This window comes from Coffea eugenioides, chromosome 11 (genome assembly GCF_003713205.1).
Source record: "Coffea eugenioides isolate CCC68of chromosome 11, Ceug_1.0, whole genome shotgun sequence".
NCBI lineage: Eukaryota > Viridiplantae > Streptophyta > Magnoliopsida > Gentianales > Rubiaceae > Coffea > Coffea eugenioides.
This window is the reverse complement of record NC_040045.1, coordinates 37,014,401-37,025,341: the sequence shown is the minus strand read 5'-3', so window position 1 is coordinate 37,025,341 and position 10,941 is coordinate 37,014,401.

The window sequence follows — 10,941 nt, the reverse complement described above, 5'->3', positions numbered from 1 at the left end:
TTGATTCTATCTTGAGACGTGCGGTTTTATTTTGGCACAGCTTGAAATTAGGCAAAAATGCCAACTATTGTACCCCAAAGCTGACAACTGTGTAGCAGCTTTTATAAGTATATTCTCTATCTCTTCATTTAGTATTGAAGGAATGTAACCCAACCCACCAATTAAATGATAAACCTGGGATAAAGATGCTTTTATATATATATATCTAAAGAGCTTATGACTACCATAAAACACAATGAATTTAGATTGAGCAAGGATTTTCCTCAGTCAATACTTGTCCTTAAACAGTAGTTTGTACTTGTATAGGACTTAGGATTTTGTTTTCTATCAATTTTGTTTCTGTGCTTATTGCACTATAACTGTCAGGCAATAGGAAAGACCTTAAAACCTTTTTTCTGGTCATTGGTCCAACTCCGATGGTTATATTTTTGTACTTGAATATGCTCTGATGCTTTATCAATTAATATATATATCATTTCACTTCTTTTCAAATCTTTATCAACCTAATCCTGAGAATGAAAATAATTCTAAAAAATCTTCTCCGATCACTGGGCCAACCCCGATAGTTATATTTTTCTCCTTGAGCATGGTTGATGCTTTATCAATTAAATCTGATTTTCACGTAAAAAAAAAAAATAAAGCTACGCTGACCCCGTTTATTGAGATTCTTTAAAATAACATCTTCACATCTTAATTGACAACCTGGTGCATGCATTTCTATCCGTCAGTCGCCAGCAATCACCTGTCTACGCGGGGGAGCTTTGTACCTCAACTTGGACCGGGAGTGGGTCGCAAGTGGGTTCTTTCCCAGTAGCTATGGACAATTTAAGCAGCTTGTCTTGATGAAGACCACATTCACTGAAGGTGCTTTCTTGATGAAGACCTGCTGCGCAATTCTCTAGGTTGATACTGATGTTTTGTTGTCCTTTACTTTATTTGGTAGGAATAAATGCCTACCGGGGGAAGATTATTATCTCTCTTCGGACTTCGTTGGATTAATTCCAAATAGTAGTAATAATGGTTATGGAGAATTCTAAATTGCTTGTCTTGTCACTCTGACTTTAGCGTATACTTCCTAGTCTATTGGTTGGGTGATAATCACGTAACATTACAATCACTACCCTTACCAAGACCTATTCAACCTTGAGGATGCTACCTAGACAAAGAACCGTGGGGTCCCAGTCTCAAATCTACTAGGTGTGCGTATTAGAAAATATACGTGCTTATGGTTTATAAATGATCCACCTTGATGGGTTTAATACAATCTCGTTGGTAGGTTCTAAGTCACTAATAACAATGAACTAGCAAAATAGAGGGATAAAAAGTTGTGTAGTGTTGGCTAAATTCACAATTACCAAAATACACAAGTATTTCAGATGGTTTACTTCTATACTCTCAAATTAAATTAATTATTGTATTTATAGTATAAGATCTTGTTAGATTTTACCATTTGATTGTAGATTATTACAGTCTCCTTCTCCCAAGTATTAAAAACACACCTAATTACTTCCCAAAAATTACAGATCCTCATTTATCATCCTGTCCTATTTTTAGTTACATTCTCAAATTTAACCTTCTCGGTCCCTGATTGGCCGTCGAGATTTCCTTAGACTAGCTTTTTATGTATTTGCTTCAACTTTAGCTGATTGAGTGTTTTGTAGAGTAATTGACGTAACAAGCAATGTCAAGGTCATAGTTATAAAACATGGCACGATCCAGCAGTCAAATCGGTCAATCAGGTGAGCCCGTCGTAGGATCGGATTGGATCACTAATTAGATTGTTCTAACAAAAAATACATTGACTAATTAATGACCCAGCAATTTAACAGGTGAATTGGAAAAAAATCACTGGTTGAACCGTCAGTTGAGCCACTAATTTAAATTTTTATTATTTTTATAATTTAAGATATATTATTATATTATATTAAATAATTAATATGTAACTCGCAGTTAACCATCAATCCGGCGGCTCGGTCATTTCTCTGGGTCGAGTTTTGGGTTGGATTTATTAACTACGATTCAAATTTCCTTAGACTAGCTTTTTATGTATTTGGTTCAAATTTCGCTGTTGAGTGTTTTGTAGAGTAATTGATGTTGCAAGCAATTCCGCTGCTTTAGCATTCTATGTGGCAAAATTGAATTTTGAGTATAACAATGTTCCAAGAATGATGAAAAGGATACTACTCCAAGCCAAGCTAAAATTATTAAGTGTCTGAAAATTTGAAGGATAAAAGAAGAGAAGATGTAGAGAAGTGTCCGGACCACGGGAGCGGTTTTGTGCATTTTGCACACCGCGTAACTTTGTTTGCACACGGCATAATTTTGTTTGCACAACGTATAATTTTAGAACAAGTTTTTGTGGACCCCATACGCGTTATTAAAAATGAGGTACAAGAATAATCTAAATCGTACAATTTTTTTGGATCAAATCTTAACCGTGAATAGCTCAGAAGCGATCCATCTGATGACCGCTCTTGCCCCTCAGAAGTGTCCTAATCCTCTATGGGCCTGCACGAGTCTAAGGCATTCATTGTCTCGCTAAGACGCACCACAATTTTGTCCGACCTTTAAGGCATTCAGTGTGTCGAAATACAAGTTTCGGTCAAGAACTACTCCGGTCTAAGTCCTTGGGCTCCAGAGTCAAGAATTGGATCTATTCACTCATTTCCGTGTGTTTGCTTCCAACCAAGATGGATGCCAACCCAACGAAAGAATATATTAGTGCAGTCTTTCTATATGAAAGGAAGGCAGTTGACTGGAAATTCTTGTGTGAATCTAGTCTGTGGTATAAAAGGGTTAATTATGTTTATCTTCTGGTTAAATAACAAAAAATGAACCTGTTGGTTGACCAACCTGCATTTACCCCTCTAAGTACTGATGGTGTTCAAACCAAACTCATGAAATGAAATAAACGAAAGAATACAGTGTTAATCCTCAATATTTGGCTAGTGTGCCAAACTGTCCCTAATGTTTCAATTAAAACAAATTTGGCCCCCAAATATGTTATTAACAAACTTTTCTCAGTTTTAAAATTTTCCTTATACCCTGACTGCTAAGGTGAAGTGTCCTCGATATATTGTTTTGGTGGGGGGGGGGGGGGGGGGGGAGGGGGTGCGGAAGGGGAACCAAGCTCAATTAGATGTGGCTAATTATCCTACAATTGGAAGTAAACATATATATCTCCGACATTTATATCTCCATGTTTAATAACTTTATCCGAAACATTCAACAACTTACCATCCTCATCTAAAACATTTAAAAATAAATAAATATATAAGGAAGAGCCGATGCTATGAGATTATCAGGATGGAAAGTTTTAATGATTATGTTCTTAAATATTGAATTACTGGCATTACTCGAGTAAATTTTACTTTATCAAGAGAAAGATCCTGATAGTGAGACAATTATGCATTTTATTTGATGGTAATTGCTCTTAATTTTGGCCACTTATTATGCAAAGTAATGGATTTATACTCATAATTGGTATTTGTGTCATTTGCAGGCAATTTGTGTCAAAAGTGGCAAAAAGGAGCAAATTTCCAGAAGATTATTCATTCCAAAACGTGCCCACGCCAGAGACCGCAGAGTGAAGTCCAAAACGTGCCCACGCCAGAGACCGCAGATTGAGCGCGTAGTATTGTCTAGCCAAAAACTTTAAAGAAAGGTGCTACTTGGGAGGCAACCCAAGAATTTTAATTTTTAGATATTTTTGTGTTTTTATTTCATATTTTTGTGTTCAAGATCAAATTGTTTTGGATTCCTATTGACAGAAAATCTTTATTGTAGGTCTTTGGTGTGTTCTGTGACATTTTACTGGGATTAGATGTCAAAATTTTTAGGCAGAAGACTTTCTGTTATAAAACGTGCCCATGCCTTATGATTAAATGCAATTAGTGCTTTTAAAATTTGATGAACAGAATACTATAGGTTCCAAGGCGTGCCCACGCCTCACAGAAAATCTCATAGGTGCCGTTACACAGAACGTGCAGACGACTTACGCTTCTTAAGCGTGCCCACGCCTTCCAACCATTACGAGAAAGAAAAAAAGAGAGGGAGAAAAAAATAAATAATAATAAATAATGAATAGAAAAATTCACTCCAAAACCCTACTTTTCTCTTCTTTTCTTTTTCTTTTCTTTTCCTTTTCTCCTATTTTCTTCCCCGGTCATCCTCCTCCCACCACCGCCGCTGCTCGCTTCCTCCTCGCGCACATCGATTGCCGCGGCTGCCGCCTCAACCCCGAATTCCTCCCATTGCTCCCACTATAATGGCTGGTCAGGCAGGTCCGTCCTCCTCCAATGCTCCATTCTCTTGGGACGTCCAATTTCATGCCCTGCAGGACTCTATTCATGAGTTGGGCGACCGGGTTGAGCGTCTGGATGACCGTATCACAGTCTTGCAAGTCCATTCTTCCATTCTGACGTAAAATCTGGCAGCCTTCTTGGCCCATGTTGACTTTCAGCTGCCTCATCCTCCTCCCCCATAGTACTTTCGTTGCATTCTTTCGACGTTCAAGGAAGTTCTAGCTCCTTTTTATTTGATTTCTATTTTTTTTCTTTGCTACATTGAGAACAATGTAGGTTTCTGGTATGGAGGAGTAGTTCTAGCTCTTTACATTGAAAAATATATATATATATATATGATGAATTCGTTTGGTTACAGTTGAAAATTGATAAAACTTCATGCTATGATAATGCGTTCAATTACTCTACAAGCATGAGTAGTGATATTATGTGGGTTAAATATCTTGTCTTCTTAATAATGGAATTGAATGATAAATTTTGCAAGACTTGACAATTAGTAACCATTTTGTGAGCTATCGAGCTAATGAGCATTGCATTAATAACTGCTATATTTTCTTTCATTGAGTGATACCACACATAATTTGATTGTTCTAGAACTTGCTTTGTTATGCATATCAAGATCACATTCTTGAATTGATGCATTAGAATGATAAGAGCACTTAGGTTAATCATTTTTGTGCTTTCTAAAGACCGACCCTAATCAGATCTCCCCTAATTGACCATGGTTGAGTTTAGACTTTTTCTTTGTTTAATAGTTCATTTTGTTACCCCTAAATTCATTGTGTTCGAACCTTCTTTGTTTTTATCCCGTGTCAAAGGAATGTCTTGATTCCAGTGCGTGATGATTTTGAATTGTAATAAAAGGGGGTGATTGAAGCTTAGCAAGTGTGTCTATATTTTCATGTAGTTTTGCGTATTTGAAAAAAAAAACAAAGGAAAGAAGAAGGAGAAAGAAAAGAAAAGAAGCACACCCAGAATGGAAAAAAAATGAAGAGAAAAAAAAATAAAAGAGAGAAAACAAAGAAAAAACGAAAAAAAAGAGTTACGAAGTGCTATTGTCAATATGTGTTATGTTGAGACAGTTGGATGAAACCCTTGGTTGTGCTTGCACTTGCTAATTTTTGGAAAAATTTATGGGTATGCTTTGGAAAGATTGTTGGAATGAAGAAGGAAATTGAAAGTCATGCAGCGGGTCAATGGTATTTCCTTTGACATAACGAGTTTAAATTACTTCTTTGATCCAACCCATGCTTGAGCCCCATTACAACCTGCATCAAGACCCTTTGATTTTTGCATTAAATTTGGTTTTAGTGGTGGCGATGTGATATATTAACAAGCATATGGTAACGTCATTTTATCGTGTGGTGAGAGTGACCCTTTGTGTCTCATGTCGGAGTGATGAGTAGTCATATACCATTCTATAAGAGAGCATTAAATCTTGAAATGAATTTGATGACATTATTGGTTTGTTTGGATAGTGGGTTATTTCCCCAAATATATTTACTTACATCACCGTTACAATTTCCAATACAGCTTTCTATCTTCCCAATTACCTTTTTATCTCACATACATCACATCACAAAAAGTGCTACAGTAAAAATATTTCAAATAATTTACAATCCAAACAAACCCATTGTTAGGAGGATGGGACACTTGTGCTCGCATGTTGGACTGTTACGTGTGTGTAGCTGTAATTGTATAGTTGAGTTTTGAGATGCTTGAGAACAAGCATTGTCTTGGTGTAGGGGGATTTGATAGTGAAACAATTGTGCATTTTATTTGATGATATTTGCTCTTAATTTTGGCCACTTATTATGCAAAGTAATGGGTTTCTACTCATTATTGATATTTGTGTCATTTGTAGGCAATTGGTGTCAAAAGTGACAAAAAAGAGCAAATTTTCAGAAGATTATTCATTCAAAACGTGCCCACGCCAGAGATCGTAGAATGAAGTCCGGAAAGACGGACAGCGGTACTTACACTTGGAAGCTTGCCACTATTTTTGGGGAGATGTGTTTGACGTTGCGTGGGATTAGGAGACATCTTCAGAGAATATTTTGACAACAAATCAAGGAGAAAAATAAGGGGAGATATCCCATATAAATACAAACACGTATTTGGTTAAAAAGGGCGGCGGCGGAGAAACTTTAAAAATGAGAGCAACAGACTAGTAGGTTTTGATCTTTTTTCTTTTTTCTCTTCTTCTTAACATGAGTTAGAGATTAGCAGCTGTACTTTTTTATCAACTAAATTACAATGAAGCCTCGGATTGCATTATCGTCATGAGACAAGGCTAGATTCCTTTGTCTAGCTAAGGGATAATCAAGGCCCGGTTGCACGGACAATTGTGAGATCTTTTCAATCTTTCTGCGCTATTTTAAATTCTGCGTTTGTGGGTATTTAATTATTCCTTGTTTTAATAGCTTATTATTATTTGGATCTATTGGATTAATGTGGCCAGTTATTCAATTGTCTAAATAGTATACTGCCAATTAAGACGGTGGTGCGTATCACTTGATCGTCTTAACATTAGTGGCAAACGGCACAATTTCATTGTCTCACAAGTAGTTTAATCTGTGTCGTAGGAATAATCAATCTAGTTTAAATGAACCCATATATATATTTGTTAACTAGAATTGGGTCTCTCTAATTCCTAAAGTTTATAATAGATTAAACCCTATGAGCGTCTCTGGGTTTATCTATTTTACAAGGGAGTAGTTTAAGAGCGTCTCTAGAATACCATATAATTAAGGAGAGATTGGTAGTTTGGCGGTTGTTGAATTGCTTGAACCAATTTACTTACGAACGTGTGAATCAATTTAGGTATTTATGATCAATTGTGTGAGCCGGTGATGACATTATTTCTTTAACTAGGCTGTATCAATTAATTGTTAATTATATTCTTTAGTTACTGCACTTCTTGTGATTGAAAATTCAGTAACCTTACATCTTTAATTTGTCCTTGTATCTCACTTCCTAAAACCCCTCAAATTATCTGTGTGTAATAAATCTGTCAGTTCCCTGAGGAAACGACCCTGCTCACTACTATACTCATTTAGTTTAGAGAGTATGCATTGATATTAATTTTATTTTTGGTAGTTTGACAGCCACCAAATTCTTATATTCTTTTGACTTGTAGTACCTTGATTAGATAAGAGAGAGCTCCACTTAAAGCCAAATATGCACCTAGTGCTAAACCTAGATGGCTACTATTGTCTAGTTTGTACGTTACCTGAGTAAGCATCCTCTACGCAAAATGGGAGAGAATTATTGACTTCGAAGTCTGAAGCGTTATTCCTACGGCGGTGCCCCATGGCTGTATCTTTTTCCCCATGGTCTAGAGCCCAAATTGGACAGCACCTTCTCCTCAGTTAGTCTTAAAAGGAAGGGTAAATTACATTTTACCCCCCCTGTGGTTTATCCTTTTTTTATATAACCCCTTATGGTTTCAAAAGCTATACATAACTCTCTCATGGTTTGGATTAAAGTGTCAAAGTAACGGAAATAGTTACTCGTAACGGAATTTCTAAAAATGTCGAAATTACCCTTATAAATGCATGACACATTAACCCCGTATGATTTTTATATTTTACCATATAACCCCCTTATGATTTTCAAAATGTACACATAACCCGCCTTGGTTAATACATAAATTTCAACTTTACATAAGGGTAATTTTGACATTTTAGGTGACGCCGCTATGAATGATCATTCCCGTCACTTTGACACTTTAATCCAAACCATAAGGGGATTATGTATAGCTTTTGAAACTATAGGGGGGTTATGTAAAAAAATGCTAAATCACAGGGGGGTAAAGTGAAATTTGCCCTAAAAGGAATTCAACCTATGCAACCAACTTGGTTTAATTCGTACAGAGTATTCATCAGCTTAGATCACAATTATTTGATATGCAATAATCCTTGGATTAAATAATTAATCATAGGCGATTCAAGATATTTCGCTGTGATGGTGCCAAAGTCTTTTATTTTCGACAAAAGACTTCAACAGTAATCCTAAGGACTTAAAAACGCGGAACATGAAGGCCATAACAGGACCTGAGCTAAGTTTATGATAAATGCATTCAGGTTAATTAGACTACACCAGAGCCATTTTCATTATGTTTATTTCTATTTTAGATTTAGAAGATGAGTGAAGGATGAAGCAATGAAATGAAGGTGGATAAAGAGAATCAAATTCTACCTAAGACTGGAATGTACTGTCAAAGAATTAATAAGTGGATAATGAACCAATTGTTAAATTCAAAGCTAGGGATTGACATTATTAGAATAATTGTTATAACACTTTTTATAGTTTGATGTATGTGAAATAAAATGGTGGTTAGAATGATAGAAAGATAATTAAAAAATGTATTTGTGATCCACATAAACAAAATTTTTCGAATAATAAAGCAACCGCCATATTAATTTGCGCAAATACGATCTAACATGCATGATAGTAATATGTAGGGCCTGTTTGGCAAATGAATTTTTGGCTAAATTTGTCTCTTATCAATTTTTTAACAACTTTAACTAGAATAACCTAAAAAAACTTCTCAAAATTTTTAAACTATGCACTTTATAATGCCAAAACACACCAAAAAATTTTCCTTTCTCCTTTCTTCTTCTTCCTCCCCCACCCCAACCCACCATCACGTTTGCCGCCGGCCTGCAACTTTTCCGGTGTCGACAGAAATTTTTTTTCCTTTCTCTTCTCCCTGTCCCTTTCCCTCTCCTCCTCCCCTTACCACTCCCCTCCCCCACCTTCCCTTCTCCCTTCTCCCTTCTCCTCCCCTTTCCCGGTGGCGCGACCAGATGCTATGCCTATACGTAGTCCACTTATCTTTTGCATTGATGGATTGGGGCATAACCAATTTAGTTGCCGCAAAGTGGCCTAAAATTGTAGTAATGTGATTCATATTACAAAAGAATTTGTTATATAATTCTTTTATTAGATACTCAATCAACACTCATTAATATGTCTAAATTCTTTAATAGGTTAGAGAGACCACTAAAAAAGAAAAAAAATCAGTAAATTCTTCAGAACGCAAAATAGGTGATCATGGTTTGCGTTTAGAGAGAATTGTAATTTTAGTCCCCAATCTATAGTACGTGCACATAATCAGTCCCCAATCTATTTTGTAGATCAATTTTGGTCTCCAATCTATTCAATTTTGCGTAAAAGTGGATAATTGATGGAATTTCTTCAATTTCAGCCGGAACCAAGTCACGTGAGGACTCTTAAAACCCCTTTTTTTTCAATTTTTTAAATCTTTGAAATGCGGTTTTTAATATTTTGAGCTTTATCTTGCCTTTTGTTTTTATTAAACAAAGACATAAAAGGTTAAAGTTCAAATAAGAGGACATCCTTAAGATTCCCAAGTTACAGGTTCACTTAGCACAGTAACTGGTGCATGTACAAAATGGCTCTCTACTTTATAATAGTTCTCTTTAGCAGCTGAAAGATAAGACCTGACATGCAGTCACTTTTAGGGAGTTTTTGTACATTTGATGCATTATCAAACGTTCGTAATTTTAACTCTAAAGCAATTCATCCATGTAATTATCCAGGAATTGTATGTCAAATGTTCATGCCAAGTTTAATTTGGTTCACTTTTTGGTGATGGATCACATTTGGTTCTATATTCTGCTTCAGCTAAAAAGGCATCGACTTATAGCTAGTTTTCTCGCAATCCAAATTCATTAACCTTGGTAAATTACTCTTCATTTTTGTTAGAGATTTCTTGTAAGTTAGAACCATTGGATGCATTATTAGAAGTTTAGCCAATTTGTAGTCATGGCCTTCCCCTTGGGATTGCCCCAACTTAGTACCTTAAGGTTCATATTTGGCACATGTTGCCTCTCAAGCTTATTTTTTGTGAGTATAGAACCACATTGACGAGTTTTAACTGATACTTGTGGTTGGAATTTGGAATCAAGTATGTCCTCAGTTGTTAAAATACATATTTTCTGTACTATATTATTTGTATTTCAATGTGTAAGTTATCTATCGGATGTGCGCCTGTCAAGAATAAATTAATTGATTCTCAGTTTACAGTTCAAAAAGTTGAGTGGACTAGAACAATTTAGGCAAGGCCCAATTATTGGGGCAAGAACACAACTACTTTGTTGAATATGTGAAGCCAAAAAAAAAAAAAAAAAAAAAAAAAGTGGGTATTCAAGTCATCAAATCCTGAACAGATTTGAGGTTGAATTTTCTTGTTTATTAATTTTTGTATTGCCGAATTAATACTCTTGTCCTTAACCAACTCAAAAGTTTGACCCAATTAAGAAATCAGGCATGCATATTTAAATAATGGCTCTGACAAGAATCAAGGCAATATTCCCTCTACTTTTAGATGCAATTGGTTACAATAATCAGAAAAAAAAAAAAACAATCTCAAAATGGATGCAGCGGGTATGAAAATGAAGACCTTGAGACCGGTGGGAAGTCTACTTGAAGTGTGCTGAATGTTCTCTTTTCTCACATATCCACTATATTTTCTTTATGTGGATTATTCTTCCAGTGTTCATACAAATCTAAGTAGCAAGTATCATGTGTATTATGATCTCCAAAGTGGGGGACATGGATCAATCAGTTCAAAATGGTCATCCAAACATGACAATTGACAAATTAGGCC